This window comes from Microtus pennsylvanicus, chromosome 10 (assembly GCF_037038515.1).
Source record: "Microtus pennsylvanicus isolate mMicPen1 chromosome 10, mMicPen1.hap1, whole genome shotgun sequence".
Lineage (NCBI taxonomy): Eukaryota > Metazoa > Chordata > Mammalia > Rodentia > Cricetidae > Microtus > Microtus pennsylvanicus.
This window is the reverse complement of record NC_134588.1, coordinates 63476862-63499363: the sequence shown is the minus strand read 5'-3', so window position 1 is coordinate 63499363 and position 22502 is coordinate 63476862. Positions and strand designations below refer to the sequence as shown.

The 22502-nt window shown below is 42.1% G+C and overlaps 1 pseudogene; it reads right to left on the bottom strand.

The window, feature by feature from the left end:
- The window catches only part of LOC142858136 (C-1-tetrahydrofolate synthase, cytoplasmic pseudogene), a 46129-nt pseudogene extending 24211 nt beyond the window's left edge, over positions 1-21918 (bottom strand).
- Positions 21919-22502: the final 584 nt, after the last annotated feature.

Genomic DNA, 22502 nt, shown 5'->3' with positions numbered 1-22502 from the left:
TTCCACATAAGCTCTGCCTCCTCAGGAAACAGGAGCCACATATCTATGGCTAAAGCAAAATCAATGAACCTAAGTAACTTACATCTACTCTCTCTGTGCAGGTGCAGGTGACACCAGTCAGAACAACAGGGGAGTGACCCACCTGCCTGCCAAATAGCCCCACTCTCCAGATTCTATTACCTAAGGCCTATCTCATACCCGCATACCCCTTAAGACACACACACACACACCACTGGCCACTGCTGGGTCCTGTACCCACACTGGTGAACTCCAGTTGCTCATGAAAGACCCTCAGAGTGGTCCTTCCCTCAGGAGGAGACCCCTAACCCAAGGAACAGTCGAGACCACTGGCTGCAATGGCAAGAGGTTATTTATTGAGTGATGCACAGGTACCTGCGGATGTCAGAGTCTCTTTGGAAGACTTGCACACCCTCAGGCTGGGCAGGGGGTCTTTTATATGGAAACAGGTAGGCGGAGAAGCCATACAGAAGTAGAAGCATGGTTACAGGAATCCCATTGGTCAGTTCGGATGGGGCGATGGGTTCACTTGGGGACAAGCTCCTCGGGGACATGAAGATATGATAATTGCTGACTTGGCTCTATCTAGGGCACGTGTAGTTTTTCCCAGAACTATCCGTTCCCCTCCTAGGCCTGGTGTCTGACCACAGATATCCTGTTTTGGCCGCCTAGGAGTACCGAATTTACCTTGAACTTACATTTGTTTGTGTGAAAGCTTTGCAAAATGGCATTACAGCAGCTAAGCTGGGGTCTTTCACTGTCTGTTGGGTTCCAGGGACACACATATAATGGAGAACAGACCACCAGCGTCTAGGAACAAGAAGCAAACTTTATTCCAGTCACCACGGGGCACTAAACACTTCTAGTTTGCTAGGGACACAGGTCACAGTTCAGGCTTCTGACTCAGCGACAGTGGGGAAGCAGGCTTTGAGTCTCTTCTTATGGCAAAAATCAACCATCAGGTGTGAGTCAAAGAGCTTCTACAACCTTGCGGTCAGGGTTAAAGTCGTATGGCATTTTAAGATTTACAGCCTTTGATTGTAGGATGCTAACTTAAGATATTTGCGAAAGCCTGGCTAACACAGCAGTTTTTCACTTCCCTGAAAAAATGCAAGGCAGAGAGTGGAGTCCCATGGGGGGACAGTTAAAAATTAAGGGAATACAATTCAGTGAGTTAGAAGCTAACCTTTGTCCATCACGACTGCCTAGCTGGAAACTGCTTAGTTGGGTGGCAGGAAGCAGTTTTTAAAAGTTTATCTCTGTACACAACATTTGCCAGGATGTTTGTTTGTAAGGCAGAAAGTGATAGTTAAAAGCTCATAGTGCTGTCAGCTTTCATTTTACCAAAATGTATTTAGGCTTACAATTTTATATTCTGGGCTCTTCGATCATCAGGACACCTGAGTCACCTGCCAGCCAAACTGCTGCACTTCCCAGATTCTGTCCCCCAAGTCTCATTCCAATGCTCAACCTCCCCCTCGCCACACCATCCTCCCTGAGACCAACCTTTCCCCCCAACCCCAGAAGACTTCACCTTAGCTCAGGCCACATCAGTCAGAACAAGTGCAGGCAACACCAATTAGGAGAACAGAGGACCCTCTTCTACTATAACAAAGACCGAGCAAACCTCAAGAAGGCCAGCTCCCTACTAGACCAGAGCCCACATCAGGTGCCAGAAAACCAGGCCACAAGGACCAACAAGGAAACAAACCAAGGAACAAAACTCCAATCCAACAAAGACAAACTCAGAAATCAGAACTTAAACCTAACCATCTGAAACCGAAATGCCTAAATGCCAGTGTAAGAGTACAATCAACAATAGTCAGGGCAATATGGCACCACCAGAGCCCAGTTAGCTATCCTACAACAACAGCAAGACCTGAATACTCCAATGCAGTCAAAGCACAAAAAAATTAAAAAAAAAACTTTATGAAGAATATAGTGGTCCTTAAAGAGGAAATGAAAAATTTCCTTAAATCAAGTAAAAGACAAACAAACAAATAAAAGGAGGAACTCAATAAACCCCTTAAAGTATGCCAAGACAGTCAAGAAAAAACAAACAAGTGAAGGAAACTATTCAAGACCTGAAATTTAAAAGTGGAACCATAAAGAAAACACAACCTGAGGGGATTCTAGAAATAGAATATCTCAGTAAGCAAAAAGGAAGTACAGATGCAAACATTATCTAAAGAGTACAAGAGATGGAAGAGAGAATCTCAGGTGTTGAGGATAAGTTAGAAGAAATAGATTCATCAGTTAAAGAAAATGTTAACTCTAAAAAAATCCTAACACAAAGCATCCAGGAAATCTGGGACACTATGAAAAAGTCAAACCTAAGAATAATAGGAATAAGAGAAGGAGAATAATTCTAGCTCAAAACCCCAACTGGATCAGAAATTAACATCCCCTCACTACATAATAATAAAAACCTGAGCATACAGAACAAAGAGAGAATATTTAAAATTGCAAGGGCAAAGGACCAAGTAACATATAAAGGCAGACCTATTAGAATCACACCTAACTTCTCTCAAGAGAAACTTTAAAAGCTAGTAGGGTCTGGACAGATGTCTTGCAGACTCCAAGTGACAATGGATGCCAGCCCAGACTATTATACCCAGCAAAACTTTCAATCACCATAGACAGTGAAAACAAGATATCATGACAAAGTCAAATTTAAACAATATCTGGCCACAAATCCAACCCTGTAGAAGGTACTCATAGGAAAATTCCAACCCAAGGAGGCTAACTATACCCATGCAAATCATTATTCATGCTTCAAAAACCTGTACTCCCTAAAACTGAAAAATCTAAAAGAAATGAACAATTTTCTTTCAATAGACACTACTTACCAAAGTTAAATCAAGATCAGATAAACAATTTAAATAGACTTATAACCCCCAAGGAAACAGAAGCAGTCATTAAAAATCTCATACTCCCCCCCTCAAAAAAAGCCCAGGACCAGATGGTTATAGTGCAGAATTCTACCAGACTTTTAAAGTAGAAATAATATCAATATGCCAACAATCCTTAAATTTTTCCCATAATATAAACAGAAGGGACATTGCCAAATCCATTTTATGAGGCATCAGCTACCCTGATAACCATACCACACAAAGATTCAACCAATAAAGAGAATTAGATACCAAATTCCTACATGAACATATATGCATAAATACTCAATAAAATACTCACAAGCTGAATCCAAGATCACATCAAAAAGATCATCTACCATGATCATGTGGGCTTCATCTCAGAGATTCAAGGATGGTTCAATATATGAAAACCTGTCAATGTAATCTACCATATAAACAAACTGAAAGAAAACAACAACAATCACTTTATCATTTTATTAGATGCTGAAAGGCCCTTTGAGAAAATTCAATATCCATTCATGATAAGTTTTGGAAAGATCAGGGATACAAGGGACATATCTAAACTTAATAAAGGCAATATACAACAAGCCAATGGCCAACATCAAATTAAATGGAGAGAAACTTAAAAAGCAATTCCACTAAAATAAGGTACAAGAAAAAATGCTGTCCACTCTCTCAATATCTTTTCAGTATAGTACTCAAAGTTCTATCTAGAGCAATAAGACAACAAAAGGAGATTAAGGGGATACAAATTAGAAAGAATGAAGTCAATTTAACAATACTTACAGACTCTATGATAGTATACATAATTGACTGCAAATATCCTACTAGAAGTTCCTACAGCTGATAAACACCTTCACCTAAGTGGCTGGATATAAAATAGACCATAAAGAAAATCAGTAGCCCTCCTATATATAAATGATTAATGAGCTGAGAAAGAAATCAGGTAAACAACACCCTTCACAATAGTCATAAATAAAATAAAATACCTTAGTGTAACTCAAACCAAGCAAATGAAAGATCTGTATGACAAGAACTTAAAATCTTTGAAGAGGGATATTGGAGAAGATATCAGAAGATAGAAAAATATCCCATATTATGAATCAATAGGATTAACATAGCAAAAATGGCCATCATACCAAAAGCAATCTACAGATTCAACACAATTCCAGTCAAATTAAAAAAAAATCTTTAGAGACTTTGAAAAAAATCACTCAGCTTCATATGATTAAAAAGAGGATAGCTAAAATAATCCTGTACAATAAAAGAATTTCCATAGGTACCACCATCCCTGATTTTAAGTTCTATTATAGAGCAATAGTAATAAAAACTGCATGGTATTATCATAAAAATAAAGGTTGATCAATGGACTCAAATCAAAGACACAGAAGGAAATCTAAACACTGAAGAACACTTGATTTTTGACAAAGAAACCTCTCAAGGTTTATGTTTGGGTGTCAACCCCTCTAAACCTTCAGGATTCAGAAGAAAAGCTATAGCAAGCAAAAACTGACTGAAAGAGGTTTGAGGGTAAACAAATTAACTTACACATGTCTTTTAATCATGTCCCATTTATTCTTCCTATGTTCTCCTCAATGTTTTCTTCAGAGCTCTTTCTATGTTTCCCGATGATCTCTCTCGATGTTCCTCCCAGTCCCACAAGGTTTCCAGTTTATATATCCATGCAGACATAATTATTTTTTAGGGCTAACAAAACAGATAATACTGGCAAGGAAGGCCCCTTTAGCATGAGAGGGGTTGTGTTTGTGAAGTTCTCCAGAAGATACCAGAGATTAGTTAAGGATGGGGCTTTAAATCAGTGCAGAATTTTAAGAAGATGAAAAAGGGAGGTTTTGTTTACTAACTACATTTCTTAAGTGTGACTAGTTAAGTTGAAAGTTTATAACTGATAAACATAGAGAACAAAAATACAGGAGTGCCCTGTCATTCTCTGAGTACTTCTGCTTCCTTCTGTGGAAGCTGGAAAAACAGCATTTGCTGCAACCATGGCAACCAGAATAAGTTCTGTGAGGAAAGCAGAAGACACTTGGTTTGTATTGGCATCTGGCTAGCTGAATTAAAGAGAGTTTCTTTGGAGACTGCCATTTCCAGCCTTTGGCTAAATGAGAGAAGGAATTCCTTTCTCTGGGGCTGGCTTAGTGATTTTTTTTCTGTATGTCTAGGGCTAAAGGCACAAACAGTAGATTTACTAGTCTAAGATCTTTTGTCAATGGAAACCAAAGTGAAGGGTAAATACAGAATATTAATAGCTTGTTAAGGTAGTGCAAAGACCAGTAGATTACATTCTCCTGAATCTGCTACTAGAGAATCCAGAGCGGTCCAGAGCTGTTTATTAGTGAGCGGACATGCTGTCTCTTCCACTCAGTGCTTGTCTTTTTGAGGTTCTTAGGTGGTCTCTTTGCAAGGTTCACTTCCTTATCAGGTGTCCTGTCATTAAAAATAATTGTGTGTGTGTGTGGGGCTACTTTTATGTAGATTCAACTGTGAGAATAAAGGTTTCTCTGACTGAGTGAATACTTTCACACCAGGGTCCCACAGTATGGGAAAAAGCCATCTCTTGTACTCATGATTCTGTTTGATCCTTCTGAGGATGGGATTGCAGGCATGAGCCACCACACCACATCTGATCAATACATTCATGTCTTGGTCTTTGTCTTTTTTTAAGACTTTAAAAAACAAAACAAAGTGCAAAAAATGAACAGCTTGGCACACTCACCTATGAAAGAGGGTAGCATAACTTGGCCTTCTCATTTGTAAGGTGCTTTATAAGTGAGTTTGTGGATCAAATCCTGCATCTGGGTCCTGGAAAAAGTTGGGCAAATGGAGTATACCTGTGGCAATGATTTTAGCATCTCCATACATGAAAAAATCCTGGGATAAAAGAGCAATTGCCTACCCAGAGAGTGGTACCTTTCTCTGCCTGAGAAGAAAGGCAGGCATCTAATTATTGCATGGCATAGATGGCTAGCCCGAGTTTCCTAGGGTGAGCTGGCATCTTTGGTAGGAAACTTTTCAGTCTCAATTAGGTACCACACCATATATAACAATAGCAAGTGCCTGGACCCTGGAGTAGGAGGTTCAAGAGAAAACAGAAAACTAGAAAAAGCATCTGTTTGGCTATGTTCTTGTTCCTTCCATATCCATGCAATCAGCAGCCATCTAGGTGCCGAGACCTGTCTTGATTGAGGGTTCTTTAAATGGGTGAAAAGACAGGTAGAGTTTCTGCTGTCGAGGATGTAGGAAGTTAAGGCCTACTGGGCCAAAAGGAGCCAACCTGGTGTCTGCTGGCACTGTCAGAGGTCCTGATCGTGCCTAGCCAATGAGGGACCACCAAGTGATGCTTCTTTAGTGCGTAGCAACAGGCACTGTCAGAGGTCCTGATCGTGCCTGTGCCTAGCCAATGAGGTACAACCATGCAATGTCAACTGTCAAGGGATCAGAATGCCTGAGTGCTGGGAGGTTTTCTAAGTCCCCCGCCCTTGTTGTTAAATAAAGGAGTCTGATGTATGCCTTCTACCTGACTCCCAGTGACTGAGACATTGACATTGCACTTCTCAACCTCTCCCATAAGGGAGACGTTAGGGCCCAGACACATAAGGAGTTTATATCTTGTCAATGGTAGTGACAGATATAAGCAAACTATCAAAAAATGAGAAGTACATCTAGAAAGGTATACTGTGAGGAAAAGTAAGACACTTGGTAGAGTAACCGGGTGATATCCACCTCAGGAAGGGGGTATAATACTTGAGAGTATTCTGAAAAGATGAACTTGAATCAAACATGTGGTTAGCCACAGAGACATGACCCAGGTAGAAGAAACAGCAGTACATAAACTCAAAACATGAAGGGTCAGAAAGGAGAGAAGTAGGTGGAGGGACATGAAGACCAGAAGATTAGAGCAGGGTCATCTCGTGACAAGATGTGTCCCTAATTTGATTTTGGTTTTTCACACGAGGTGAGGGGAAATATCAAATGTGCATCTGAGATCTGGTCCCTGATCTTTGAAGCTTGCTATTCCAGAAAGTCATTTAGGTAGATCAGGAGCCAGAATTGTCTGCATGAAGCCACTCAATCTGGGATCCAGTGTGCAACCCAATATGAGGGTCAAGTGTGGGAGTCAAATGGGGGACCAGAGTTGGGAACTGAGAGGATACAGGTAGGGATAAGCAGTGATAAAAGATGCCAGAAGCAGCCTGGTCTACAAGAGCTAGTTCTGGGACGGGCACCAAAGCTACAGAGAAAGCCTGTCTCGAAAAACAAAAAACAAACAAACAAACAAAAAAGATGCCAGAAGATCAGACGCATCACATCTTTTGCCACTAACTAAAGGTTCTTAGTAGTCTTCTTTTCCTCTGATTGGTTTGGCCAACGCTCTTTACAACAGCTTTTTTTTTTTTGTAGTAGATGGCAATCATCACAGAGATCTACAATAAGGTATAGGTAGAGAGTGAGAGGCTTTAGAGCACTTGGTCCTAAATGGGATGTCTTCCTTAAAGCCCTGCCCTGGATGCTCAGAAATCTATGTGAGGAAGTATGACTATTGTAAGAGCCAGAGGTGGAGACTAACTCCAGGGAAATGACATCATCCAGACACAGAAGGACTGATGCACATATATGAACTTCTAGAAACTGTGGCAGTATGCACCAGACCTGCAGAGTTTAAACCAAATGCAGTCCCAGCACTGAGGGGAGGAATGGACACAGGCTCACACTCTGAAGAAACTATTTGCAATTTATATTCACTGGTAAAGGGAACATCAGCTTTCTCCCTTGAAGTACCAAGCACACACCAGGGCAGGCCCCTTATACAACAGTAGTTGGCCAACACAAAATGAAGTGCATGCTTGATTTTTGTAAGTGGATTTTGTTTTGCTTTGGCGTTTTTTTTTTTTTTTTTGTCTTGTTGCTCTTTTGTTCATTTGTTCTGATTTCATTTTGTGTTTTTTGGGGGGATTGATGAAAGAGAAAAACAGTAAAGTCTTGTGGTTACAGAGATGGGGAAGATCTAGTAGGAGTTGGGAGAGGAAACCATGGCCAAAATACATTGCATGGCATATATATATATGTATGTATATTCTAGAAATATGTTGAACTTAACATTTCCTGTGAAAACTTCTGTAGTCTCTGGTGGTTAAAAATCTGACACAGCCTGTGTGGTGATGCATATCAGTAACTCAAGAACATGGGAGACAGAGGCAGAAGAAGCATTGCAAGTTTGAGGCTAGCTTGGTCTACATAATGGATTTCAGGCTAGCAGGAGGGAGGGGGCAGCAAAATCCAAGTGAAAAGCATGAGTCATAAGATACAGTAAATAAAGGTCTCTATAAGTGCCGAGCCCATGACGCAGTTTCAGGACACGCTGTAGGTCGTTAGAGTAGGGTGACCACCTTTGGAAGGAGGACCGAGGAAACTGAATAATCTCTTGGAATCAGGCTGCAGGTGCTGACAGATTTGAAAGACCAAGCTGAGGAATGGCATGATGAGAACATTCCAGATAAAGGCTTCTGTGGTCTCCTTTTCTAACAATTAGACAAAATATATTTTATAGTAATACTCATCTCTTCAACCCACTACCTGGATCAGATAAATATTAGCAGGCCTTTTAGGGGGGGGGGGAGGCTAGGAGTGACTCTCTGGAGAGATATGGGAAGTCTGCTAAGCGGCAAATTGTGCTCTTTTTTCTTTCCAAACACAAAGGGGGAAAGCTGCAGGCTAATGAAAGGTATCAATCATTATTTACTTCAAATGTTGGGCCCTCTCATAACAATAGCTTCATTCTCTGTAATCTTATCATTGTTCCCTAACATGAAGGCATTGAAATCCATTTACACCTCCAGCTCTGGGTATGAGGGTTACCTACTGCTCCCCCCCCCCCCGTTGCTGGTTTGGGTTTATACCGCTATTTCTAAGGCTTCCTCAGTGAAGGTGTGGGGTACAGCTGCATCAAAGTCTTCTGCTTCCTCACATCTGAGAGCTGGTATGTTGTCTGAAAACACAGACTATTTTGAAGGGGTTCCTGTCAGGCATACTTAGCCAACTTAAAATAGTTAAGTTTCACTGCCTTGTCCAAAATTAAATCCTAATGACCTAGGAACAGGAAGCGACTCTAAGGAAAATATTTTATTTTATTTTTTTACTTAAAAATGTACTTAATTCCCATTCACACACCCATGTATGTATACTCAGAGAATATTGAAAATGACTATTATTTTACCTAGGATATAAATTCTGAGTATCTTTTAAGCTTTTAAAGTGTGGCAAGAGCAGATCTCAGTAAATTTCCATCAAGTATGTCATACTTCAGAAAAATCAAGGCACTGAAGCCAGCGAGAACAACTTCAGCTGGCTAAGTTGGCGCCTAGTGTCATCAACTCCTAGAAACACCAAGACTTAGGAAGAGCTCAGGGATCCACTCAGCTGGTAAAAGCCCATTCCGTATGGAGAATGTCCTCTCCATCTGTCTGCCTTTGACCTTAGGAATTTCTGAGTGTGGAGACATCTTGAATATCCTCATTGCCATTGTCTGAACTTTTGTATCATGAAGAAAGCACCACAATCCATAAGGTAATGTGTGTGTATGTGTGTGTGTGTGTGTGTGTGAGTATGTGTGTGTGTCATATATTTGCATTTAAGGACTTCATGGAAGTCCATAAACGAAGAATCAAACAAAAGAGACAGAGACGGTGTGCCAACTAAGCTGATATAAGCAAGTAGCATAGACTGAGTGGCTTATACAGTTGATTTATCATAGTCCTGTAGGTCTGGGCTGTATGAGGCCAGGGTATGTCAACAGGTGAACAAGTGTACATACTAAAGTTGCATATTGTCAGATTCTCCACAAGCATAGCCCAAGAACTCCCCGGAGGCTCTTCGCCAGAGTCACTAATCATATTCCTGAAGGAGATACCCTCATGATCAAATCATCTTGCAAAAGTATCACAGAATGGGTAGAGACCTCATCATCTGATTTGAGAGAGAGAGCAGAAATCCAAACTCCAAAGTCAGTAGGGTTCAGTCAGCAGCTAGGGCTGTTTTGTGTTGGACTTTTGGAGGACTGGTTGTGCAGCATTTCCTGGATTCTTGGGGACTCTGTGTCTGTTTATAAAAAGAAGGCCTTTCAGCTCCAGCAGGAGCAGTGACATCTGTGTTCTTTCTTACTGCAAAACCCTTAACCCTAAGGTGACCTGAAGACTCCCTGAACCTAATCACCTGACACTACACACCAATCTCCATCTCAGAGCTCCCGAATCACAAGGTTCTGGAGGGATGAGGAACAAGAATCTACATTTTCAACAAGTATTACACACCAGTAGAATATGAGAAAAAGCTTTCTTCACAGAAACTTTCTTCGAGGGCATTTTGCCTATGGAAGTTTCTAAAAATACAAAGTACAAAAATTCAAGCAAATCCCTATTGCATTTCTGCATAGACCGTATTCAAAGTATCTTTAAGTCATTTTAAAATGCTGTAATAGTGATGGTGAGTAACTTAGTGCACCAGCAGCAAAGGCTCATAATAATCACCCTTCCTACCGCAGTGGCTTCCGACTGTTTTTAAAGGAGCATGTGTCTATTAAAATCAGGATCGTGTGTCCCACACGGTATGTCACAGGCAGCTCTCCATATCCTTTATTTCCATGCTCTTTCATGGGTCATACAGAAGCTGATGTGTAAGGACTCTGGGTTTTTCTACCAATCACAAGAGTAAAGGAATGTTAAAGTAATTCCAGAATGACCGAGCAAAAATTCTAACGACGCGCCTTCCACTGCAAAGCTCAGCTAGGAACTCAGAAGCAACTAAGAAGCCAGGCCTTAACCTCAGATGATTTCAATCCTGAAACTGGGCGAGAGACAAACCCCAGCTTGTTAACTTCACCAGGAAGCACCATGGACAGCAAAACAGACATGAACAGTGAGGACATGGAGAAGGTGCGGTCAGCCGACATGAGGAGACAGACGGGCAGGTGTCCTGTAAGACTCTACTCAGACAACCCGGATGGCACTGCCAGCGAGTGGGCAGGATGATTTACTTACCCTAAGTGCTGCCGGGAGTGAAAAGACTACGCCAGATTCCCTGTGCACCTCTTCTGCTGTGTGTGTCCGATGGCAAAATCTCAAGGGGATGCTACCTACTGGTCTAAAATACCCCGGCACAAAGGTTCTGCTTAATACTTTTTCCATTTCTTATGGTGGTTAGGATTAGAGCGTTTCCTGTAGGCTTGGTCTCCAGTTGGAGGCATTCTTTGGTAGGTTACAGAGTTGCGGCATTGCTAAGGAATTTGAAGTTTCAAAGTCACACCCCATTTCCATCATGGATTCTTACCCCTCTGGAACCATAAGCCCACATAAACTCTTCCTTCCTTACATTATCTTGAGCATGGTGTTTTATCCCCACAGCAGAAAAGTAACTAAAACACTTTTGTTTCAATAATATATCAATTTTTACCAAACTTAAATGAACAGATTACGTATTAAATGTATACACCTTATAGTTTAGAGAGAAAGAGAGAGCCGTGGACATGGACAGGAAAGGTATTACAAAGTGTACTTATTATAGGGGCCCCATTTAAAGCATAAGAGAGAAACATGAAAGGGAGAATTAATTCACATATAAAGGAATCTTCTGAGGAGAAAAGTTTTTGATCTTGAACTCAACCTATCTGAAGATTTAAGATCTTTAAGGTTCAAATTGATTTAGGAACAAATAAGTCAATCCTATAGGGTCAATTATAAGGAAGAATAAATATTACATGAATAAGCTTTTGCTGTATAGAAGAGTCCATTATGAGTGCACTATGTCAGAAACACAGACACAAAGGTCTGTGCCCTCCTACAATGTCAGCATTTAACGACAGCAAGTTCACAAGGTACAATGATTTCATTGGCAGTAATTTGTCAGATGGCCCCACTTTCCTCAATAGCCTTAGCTGAGACAAACATGAGGTTTTTTTTTATTCCAACCTTAATTACTAATATTAACTCTCAGATCATACAATACACACCACATAGTAAATATATTAACATATATACTTATATGTAGGTTACAGAATGACCGTAAAGGCTTAAGAGGTGGCAGTAGAGTTCACAGAGTTTCAAAGAGACCCACGAGGCAGGGAAACTGATGTAGCTGAAACCGGAGTCTTGGGCAGGGACTGTAAATAATACCTGAGCCTGGCCCTGATGGAGGTCTGCTAGAGATGGGTCTGTATGCTCTGAGTTGTGCTGCAGAAATAAGACATGATGGAGGCTATGCAGGCAGAGGATGGTCCAGATGGACAATACATAGATGGATGAAGGTTTGAATGGATGAACAGGTAGACAGTTCAGGTTGGTCACATCAGCAGTGGGGTCAGAGTAGAGCCGAAACTCCTGGGAGTATTAGAAGTTCTCTATCGGTTCCTTGATGCATACCTGGGGTATTATATTGAGATGTCAGTCAGTGGGGCCATCAACACTGACTGCTAGGTGCCTTCTTCTTCAGAGGATCCAGATGAAAGAGTTGTTGTTTTTTTCTGAGTCTTGAGTGTCCAGTAATTTTCAGGACTGGTTTTCCTGATATGATTTTAATAAACTCATGGACTCCTACAACACCAGTTACTTGAGTAACTCTACAGAGTGGCATCCCTTGTTCTTTCTGGAATAAATCATTTCTCTGTACCTGGTAGGTAGTGTTGGGCAGTTGGTGGATGTTTTCATGTCCACTAAGGAGCAAATACAGCCTCAGTCCTCAAAATAGAGTCAGATACTGCTGGTAAAATGAAGCCTTTAGGCGGGGGACAAGGCAGAATCTGGGAAGCACTGTTTTATACGTCACGGAATAACACAGAGCAGAGAGTAGCCTGATGAACTTCAGTGTTGAATATGTATAGACATGTGTTCTTGTCATTACTCCTTAAGTAATTTATGATACATAACACATAGCTGTATAATAAGCAACCAGTTTAAACAACAGATCATCACATGGGGACTATTAACATAGCATTTGCTGCGTGTTAGGCAAAATAACTAATTCAGAGAGGATTTAAAGCATATGGGGATACACATGGATCACAAGCAAATACACCTTTTATAAAGTCTCGAGACTCTTCCAAGTTTCTTATCTATAGGGGTCCTGGAGCCAATTACTTTATTTGTTTGTTTGTTTGTTTGTTTGTTTTCAAGACACAGGGTTTCTCTGTGTAGCCCTGGCTATCCTGAGCCAATTACTTTAAAACTAATAAATGTATATACAAAAACCACATGCTGAATTAATTTCTTTTTTTTAATAAAGTCTTTGATTTGGACCAGGGGCAAGAAGGAGGACATTATATAAAAACACATTCCTAAGGCTAACACATCTTCAGCACCTCCTCTCATGCTATAACTATTTAAAAAAATTCATGTTTCAAAATCCCAAATCCTAATGTCAAACTAAGTATGTTAACTGCTTTAATCTCCCTAGGTAGGAGAGCGGGAGAGGGGCAGGAGCAGGTGGGATGGCTGTCACTAAGCCCTTTAGTATGAAGAAAAGCAAGGCCACACTGGATGCTCCTTGTGCCCAGCCCACTATGAGCAGATTTGTCATCACTGTGACTCCCATCAGTTGGAGCCTCCGGCATTGTTGCTGTTAAGTTAGTGCCTGAACCGAATGGGTACCACCTCCACAAAGTGATGCCAAACATCCACCTATCTCGGATCCTCCAAACTGAGGTTGTATTTTGGTGAGGACCTTAGCAAGCCATCTCATCCAGCCCTGAAAGTCAATACCTGAATCCTCTCCCCACCCAGAAGGTGAATTGATATTAAATCGAATCTTCCTTGGGCTGTGTTACAAAATAAGCCCTTTAAAAAACAATGAGCAAATGGAAAATAGAGTGTCTTTTATTGATTGTGATGTTTCCACTTAACTCGATTCTGGCAGGGGAGCTTCTGAGGTGGCGCATGTGCACAGAGCAAGGGCACTGCCACGGTCGATAATTCCTAGGAAATGGACAGCCCTGTCTGCCTAATGGATCTCTCCAATTTCCTCCATTGGAATCCAACTTGGGATTAGTCACCAGACAAATATCTCAACGGTTCCTCTGGATGGTGTTTGCCTTCAAAGCAATTTGGTAAATGTCAGCTGAGCATCTTCACGAGATCTAAGTCTCTCTAAGCCCATGTGGCACCAAGGTGTTCTGCTGCTTCCTGTGTGGTCATCTCTGATTTTCCGTATTTATTTTCTCAGAATGGGACTATTAAAATGCACACTTCCATGTAGCAGGTGTGTGTGTGCTCAATAAAACATTTTGTCAAAAAAAAGTTTCAGTAATTCCTTAAACTCTCCTTCTTCCCCTCTCAAGTTGTTTTCAATATCATTTCCAATGGATGTTTCATACTGGAGGAATTTGGAAATCTGGAAATGTTGCGGACAGTGCAGTGAGCTTCTCCAGTGTCCTTGCTCAGGAGGGTACTCACCCTTCAGTGCCACTGTATTAGTATGGTGTAGCTGCCAAACTGGAAACATAACCTGGTTAACTCCAAGACCAGCTGTATTTCTCATACACCTTGTTGCTGCTCCAAGATTCAGTACACACAGACATTCTACTTAGTTCTCTGGAGCCCTGGTTTCCTCTGGCCTATTTTCCAGTCTTTGCTTATAATCACCTTGCCATTGTTGGGGACAATGTCCTTTTGTGGATGTACTTGTCTCATAATTCAGGTTGGTTTTCTCTGGCTAGCTTGGCCTGGGAGGTTAGCAATGAATACCTGTAGGTGACATGTCTTCTCAGCTGCACTTTCTTGAGTGTGGCGTCTCACGAACTGTGCCAGATTTGATTAGGTGACCAAGTGGTATCTAGCAGTGATGCAAGAAGACAGGTCAAACCCACGTGAATGTGAGTCAATGCTATGCCCAAATTGGGGGGTTCCCCCCAAATCACCATGGAGTCCGCACTCATATGAAAAGACAAAGAGCCTTTGAATAAAGGCTCAAATTTGAATAAGCTCAAATTTGGACCTTTCATCTTCCCAACATAGCGGTGAGGTCAGATCTCCACAAGCCCAGTTGGGGTGGGGATTTTTTTTCTCATAGCAGAGGTTTAGGTGAAGGAATTTTTAGGGTTCAGGATCCTTGATTGGTTGACATTTGCTAGGGGTGTCTTGGTGAAATGGGATGGGTGTGTGCTGGGCTAAGGAACGTCAGGTGATCCTATCTGCAATGGTTGGAATGTTAGATATTTACCCTTGGATGGTCCGTTCCTGGGTGGTCTCTTTCGAGCCTGTAGGGTTGGGCCCCACAATGAGCAAGTTAAACTGTGGGAGCAAGCAACCAAGAAAAAAGAAATCATCACATTGATGGCCCCAGACTCATCCAAGGATTATACAAGCCCATTACAGCAGCTATAGAAAATTAGGACAACTTCAAAAAGGATTCGCCCCTTCAGAGAGCTCCTCCTTGTCCAGTGGGGAGAAAAAGTTCTTTGAGCCTAACCCAGAGTTCTTGAGTCACATGCTTACTAGATACTGTGGGCAGTATCCTATCTTTTTATTCTCACATTTAATAAATAAAAATAAATCCAAAGTCATGTGTCCCATTCAGTTCTTCATTTGAGACAAAGAAACTAGCTATGACACCAGGGAACAGCATGGTGTCCCCATCTGGAAACTCCAGGTTTCTCTTCTGTGAACCTTTTCTTTTGCTAAAGCAGCAAAGATAGAAACTGTGATGTCATGAGCATGCAATCTTGATAGGTATTATCTGATGTTACTAACATTTAAAGTAGTGCAGTTACATCAGTGTTCATAGAAGTTGAGACATTAGAGAGGAGGAAGCTATCAAGGAACATGTTTACTTCCAAAATCTGTTTACAAAGCTCTTCTGAAATCAGATGTTCATTTGCAAGCAATGACTCAGGGTCAGTCTTCAAGACTAAGTCATAGAACCATTTCTTTGCTATATACAGCACAGCAGGCTGACGCCCACTTCAAAACTCTTGAGATAGCTGAAGTTGAAATCAGCAATTGCTAACTAAAATTCATGACTTTGCACTTCTGGAAAAGTGAGAATATAGTTCTGTGTAACTGGAGGGGACACTAGCCCACTCAAGCATGTGGTTCTGGCAGGCCCTGCCTTTCTCCCTGATTCCCTCCGCCCTGGTAAAAACCATTAGGTTAAATTCCTAAAGTTTGTCACCAAGATCTATTCCCTTATTCCACCACTTCCTCTTCCTAAGGCTGACTACCAAAGTCTAGCAACCACAAAACCCCTTTTGGCTTACTAATTAACATGCCCAATTGGAGTCACACACCTCATCCTAAGACAGGGTTTCCCCCTTTGCCTTTATAAACCACCATTTGCCTCTGTGCCACGTCTGTCTCCTCTCTGTGCAGAGGCAGTCCTTTGTCTCTCCAGGACAGACCTCTGCCCTCTCTCCCTTGTTCCTTCCCCTTCTCCCTCACCCTCATCTCCTCTACCACCACATCCTAGCCTATCCTAACACAGACCTTCCCTTTTTCTCTTAGGAAAGACAACTGTAAGGTCATTTGCTGCTGTTTTTCTGCCCGAGTCAGAAAGCAGCCACTTTACCTTTTCTTCTTAGCATAATAAAGGAACTCTTGGTGAAAAAAGGTGTTTGGGTGTAGTTTATGCCTAATTTGGGGGAGGAAGAGTCTGGAAGAGAGCTTCCGCTGTTCACTGTTTGCTATTCAGGAATCCCTATCGGTAACAAATTCTACTCGTAGAGTTGGGGAAGAAAAAAAAACAATAAAGAGAAGTTCCATCTTTTAAGAATCTTAGTGATGGAGCCTCTAGAACATAAAAAGATGTTTCTGCAATAGTGTTCTTCATGGTAGCAAGACCCATAGTGCACCAAAGGCTTGCTTTGCAAACTATGATGCTCTAACACTATGTGGAGGACATGCAGAGTCTCAATTCCACCTCAGCTTCCTGAAATACAGTCTTCTCCCTCTCTCCCTGTCTCCCTCTGTGTGTGTGTGTTATCTGTCTTACATGTATGTATGTGTGTTATCATGTGTATAAGTACAGGCATGCACTTCCATGGCAAGCATGTAGATGTCAGAGGATACGGGTGTCAGTCCTCACCTGTTTGAGTCAGGGCCCCTTGTTCAACACTGTATATGCCAGCTTCGCTTCTCTGTGAGCTTCCTGGGATTCTCCTGGTTTGTCCTGTATTGTTTATCACAATGGGAACACTGCAATTGCAGATGTGTGTGCCCAGCTTTAAGCCAGTCCCAAGGTTCTCATGCTTACAGGCATAGCGCTTCACCCGGAGACATCTCCCCAGCCCAGAAAGTGCATTTGAAGTATTCGATCCCCAAGTGAGGCAAACACCATTAGAGTTTGATAAGCAGCTTCGGGGATTACCTATGAAATCTCAGATGTGAGAGAAAAACACCCAGCTCATGAAAAAGACATGTAGAGGGACCTCAGTCTCGCGGTCTTTGTGAAAATATTAATATATGCTTTAAAAACATACTTGCCTAACAGAATTTGTCATATTAGCTTGAATTACACCATTTGATTTACATCTCAAAGGCAAAATGATGTTACTGGACAAACTGCCAGCTAAAGGTACCAAAGAGCATGCGCATACTGTTAAACAAAGTCTTTCCCTGAAAAAAATAAATAAAAAAAAAGCTTCATAATGTACAAGATACACAAACCCACATCTTCTTATTTTGGATTCATCTCACTGTATCCCATTGTTATGTGCCTACACAGCAGGTCTTCCAACAACATAAGCTTGCTTTTGGTCACCACAGGAGGATACATTGTGACTTGCCTTAGCTCTGCTCTGACGGTAGTAGCTAATTTGTTTCTGGTTGTATGTTAACAGGTAAAAGATTGGCAGAATCATACAGTCCCATTCCTTACTGATTTTTAAAATTGTTTGGTATAACTTTAACAGAAAAAGAACCATGCCTCAGAAGAGATTATAGGCGCTGTTAAGAGCTAGGATGGATACAGGTTAGCAGAGTGAGGCACCGGTAAAGACTTGACAGCAATTCCGAGTGAGTCATCTCCAGGAAGTGGGATGAGCCACAGACAGAAGCACCAGAGAAGCCAAACTGACAACTGTGTGAACAGATGGGAAATAGGAAACTATGAGACTTCTGGAACCCTACAAAGTAGAATCATGTCTGACTTGGTTCAGCACCAGCTGTGTAGCATAGCTCAAGATACTCCACCTCTCAGAAGCTACAATTTCCTTATCTGTCAGATGGGATAATGATAGGACATACTTCAGAGGAGTGTCACAAAGCTCATGACACAATGCACCACACCCAACATTATCTGTCACTATCACTCTTCCCACCGTTGTATATAAATACACGCAGGTGCTTTTGTAGCACCAGGCACACCTAAGTATTCAACGAATGTCTATTTCTGTTGTGATGTGGGAGTTGTTATACTGAATTCTAAGATTTAAAATTTTAAAAATTATTGAATGGAATTGCTGGGTCCTGAGATAGGTTGACTCCCAGTTTCTTGAGAAGCTGCCACACTGATTTCCAAAGTGGTTGCACAAGCTTGCATTCTCACCAACAATGGATGAGTGTTCCCCTTACTCCACACCCTCTCCAGCATAGGCTATCATTGATGTTTTTTATTTTAGCCATTCTGACAGGTGTAACATGGTGTCTCAAAGTTGTTTTGATTTGCATTTCCCTGATCTAAGAAGGTTGAGCATGACCTTAAGTGTCTTTTGGCCATTTGAACTTCATCTGTTGAGAATTCTCTGCTCAGTTCAGTACCCCATTTTTTAATTGGGTTAATTAGAGTTTTTTTGAGGGGATGCAGTGAACTTTATTGATGGTATTCAAGAGAGTAGGGCCCCCTAAGCCCCTCCTGCTATCTGGGGGTCTAGGATGGAAACTGTAAGGGAGACGCTCAATGTCAAGTGTTGAGTTAGGACAGGGACTGCTAAGCAGCCAAAGGCCTCTCTTTTGCTGTTTCCTTGCTGGGATGGGTTGTCCAGGGTGGGCTACTTACTCCTTAGAGGTTATGTAGGCCATGAGGTCCACCACTCTGTTGCTGTAGCCGAACTCATTGTTGTACCAGGAAATGAGCTTTACAAAGTTGTCATTGAGAGCAATACCAGCCCCAGCATCGAAGGTGGAAGAGTGGGAGTCACTGTTAAAGTTGCAGGAGACAACCTGGTCCTCAGTGTAGCCCAGGATGCCCTTTAGTGGGCCCTCGGATGCCTGCTGCACCACCTTCTTGATGTCGTCATATTTGGCAGATTTCTCTAAGCGGCATGTCAGATCCATGATGGACACATTGAGGGTAGGAACATGGAAGGCCATGCCCATGAGCTTCCCGTTCAGCTCTGGGATGACTTTGCCCACAGCCTTGGCAGCACCAGTGGATGCATGAAAAGAAGCAGCTGTCTCTAGAACAGGAAGGAGCAGAGAGCCAGTTAATTAGAGTTTTAATGTCTAGTTTCTTGAGTTCTTTATATATTTTGGAGATCAGACCTTTGTTTGATGTGGTTGGTGAAGATCTTCTCCCATTCAGCAGGTTGCCTTTTTGTCTTAATGACAGTGTCCTTTGCATTACAGAAGCTTCTCAGTTTCAGGAGGTCCCAATTATTCATTGTTGTTCTTATTGTCTGTGCTACTGGGGTTCTACGTAGGAAGTGGTCTCCTGTGCCCATGTGATGCAGACTACTTTCCACTTTCTCTTCTATTAGGTTCAGTGTGGTCAGATTAATACTGAGGTCTTTAATCCATTTGGACTTTAGTTTTGTGCATGGTGATAGATATGAATCTATTTTCATTCTCTAACTCAGTACCCAGCAATTCCACTCTTGGGAATATACCCAAGAGATACCCAATCATACTACAAAAGCATTTGTTCAATTATGTTCATAGCAGCACTATTTGTAATAGGCAGAACCTGGAAATAACCTAGGTGCCCCTCAATAGAAGAATGGATAAAGAAGGTGTGGCACATATACACTTTAGAGTTTTACTCAGCGGTAAAAAACAATGACATCTTGAATTTTGGTTGCAAATGGATGGAAATAGAAAACACTTTACTGAGTGAGATAACCCAGACCTAAAAAAATGAATATGGTATGTATTCACTCATAAGTGGATTCTAGCCATAAATAAAGGACATTGAGCCTATAATTTGTAATCCTAGAGAAGCTAAATAAGAAGGTGAATCCCCCCAAAACCATATAGTTATCCTCCTGGATACTGGAAGTACACAAGATTGCCAGGCAAAAGTTGGGAGCATAAGGGTGGGGGTGGGGTGGGGGTAAGGGGAGATGGGGAGGGAGAAGGGGAGGATTGGGGAGAGCTTGGGGGGAATGGGATGGTTGAGATGGAGGAAGGGTGGATATGGGAGCAGGGAAGTAGATATCTTAATTAAGGGAGCCATTTTAGGGTTGGCAAGAGACTTGACTCTAGAGAGGTTCCCAGGTGTCCAAGGAGATGTCTCCAGCTTGTTCCTTGGGCAGCAGAGGAGAGGGTGCCTGAACTGGCCTTATCCCGTAGCTACACTGATGAATATCTTGCATATCACCATAGAATCTTCATCTGGCGATGGATGGAGATAGAGACAGAGACCCACATTAGAGCAATGGACTGAGCTCCCAAGGTCCAAAGCAGAAAGAGGGAGAACATGAGCAAGAAAGTCAGGACCGTGAAGGGTGTGTCCACCCATGGAAATGGTCAGACTGATCTAATAGGAACTCACCAAGGCCAGCTGGACTGGGACTGAATGAGCATTTGATCAAACCAGACTCTCTGAAAGTGGCTGACAGTGAGGGCTGACTGAGAAGCCAAGGACAATGGCACTGGGTTTTGATTCTACTGTATGGACTGACTTTGTGAGAGCCTAGTCTGTTTGGATGCATACCTTCCTAGACCTGGATGGAGAGAGGAGGACCTTGGACTTTCCACAGGGCGAGGAACTCTGACTGCTCTTAGGACTGGAGAGGGAGGGAAATGGGAGGAGCGGAGGAGGTGGAAAATTTTAATAAATAAAAAAGAGAAACAAAAAATAAAATATTATAGACTCCCCATTGTGATCTATAACAAAAAATTATTGAATAAACTGAGGGAAATGAACTAAAGAGTGGAGTTCTTCTAAACTATGCTGGCCTCACTGGATCCATTCCCAACCTCAAGAACCTCTCAAATGTGGCTTGTAATTCCTCCTCCAAGTTCCATCCCTGGTAAGAGGAAGGTCTCCTCATGCCGGAAGCTGACGTGATGGGTAAGGATAATTTTGAGTTGGGAGAGGCATCCAGTTCTTAGGATGAGTTGTGATGTTTTTCTGAGACACATAACAAAGGTCACCCCAGAGACAACTTTTCTTAATTGACGACGTTCCCAGTCACCAGAGAAGCCAAATGTACCTCGTGCGAATGTCCCACTGATATCCTGCATCTTGACAGCTACAATTCTTCCTTTTTCAATTTCAATTCTTATTGATTTTCAAGATTCTCATTTTAGAGATGTATGCCTTCATTGTACTACAGTGTTTAGCCATTTGTCTGTGCCTGCTTTTATACGCTAGATTGATCTTTTCATACCAAAGCTGCAGGGGGAGGGGAGAGCTGTTCTTCAGGTGCCATCACCCTGACAACCTATTAAGCGGAGACATCTCACTATCTAAACTGAGGAAAAGATCCTAAAACAGCAGAGGCTCATGCTCACACATGGTAAAGAAGCAGCAACAGCCAGCAATGAGCTACCTCTGAACCTCTGAACCACCACAACTACAGCATAAGTCAGGAACAGCTGTCTCTGGGAAGAACTGGGTGACAGGGTCACCCCTGTGATATCTGACTTCAAAGGTCACTACTCTCTCTGGGAAGTCAAAGAATATCACGTTCTCCAATTAAAATCTTGCATGGGTTTGGTTGTAGGCAGAAATGGTGGTCTTTTTTTTTTCTTATCACATGATATCAACAGCTTGAGGAGATTTTAAGAAGTATGGAGCCAGGTATGTCGCTTGTAGGGTCCTCTTTGTTACCTCGCTTCTCTGGGGTTATAGACTGTAGGCTCGTCATCCTTTGTTTTAAGCCTCATATTCACTTATGAGTGAGTAAATACCATATTTGTCTTTCTGGGACTGGGTTACATCACTCGGGATGGTTTTTTCCACTTCTGTCCATTTGCCTGCAAATTTCAAGATGATGTTTTTTATCACTGAGTAGTACTCCATTGTGTAAATGTATCACATTTTCTTTATATATTCTTTGGAGCGTCTAGGTTGTTTCCAGGTTCTGGCTATTATGAGTAATGTTGCTGTGAACAAAGGGGTCAAGACCAGGATGGGGAAACACAGAAAAAGCTGACCCAAACTAGTGGGAGCTCATAAACTCTGGGAAACCTGGAAAAGACCAATCTAGCCAATGACAGTGGGTGGCTTGGGCAGTTTGTGGGGCCATTGGCAGTGGGACCAGGAACTATCTTTAATGAATGGTCTGGCTTTTTGGAGCCCATTTCCTATGAAGAGAAACCTTGCTCAGCCTAGATACAAGAGGAAGGGTCTTGACCCTGCCTCAGTGTGGTGATGTGACAGAATCCGCTGACTCCCCATGGGAGGCCTCACCCTCTCTGAGGAACAGATGGGGAAGGGAAGGGGAAAGTG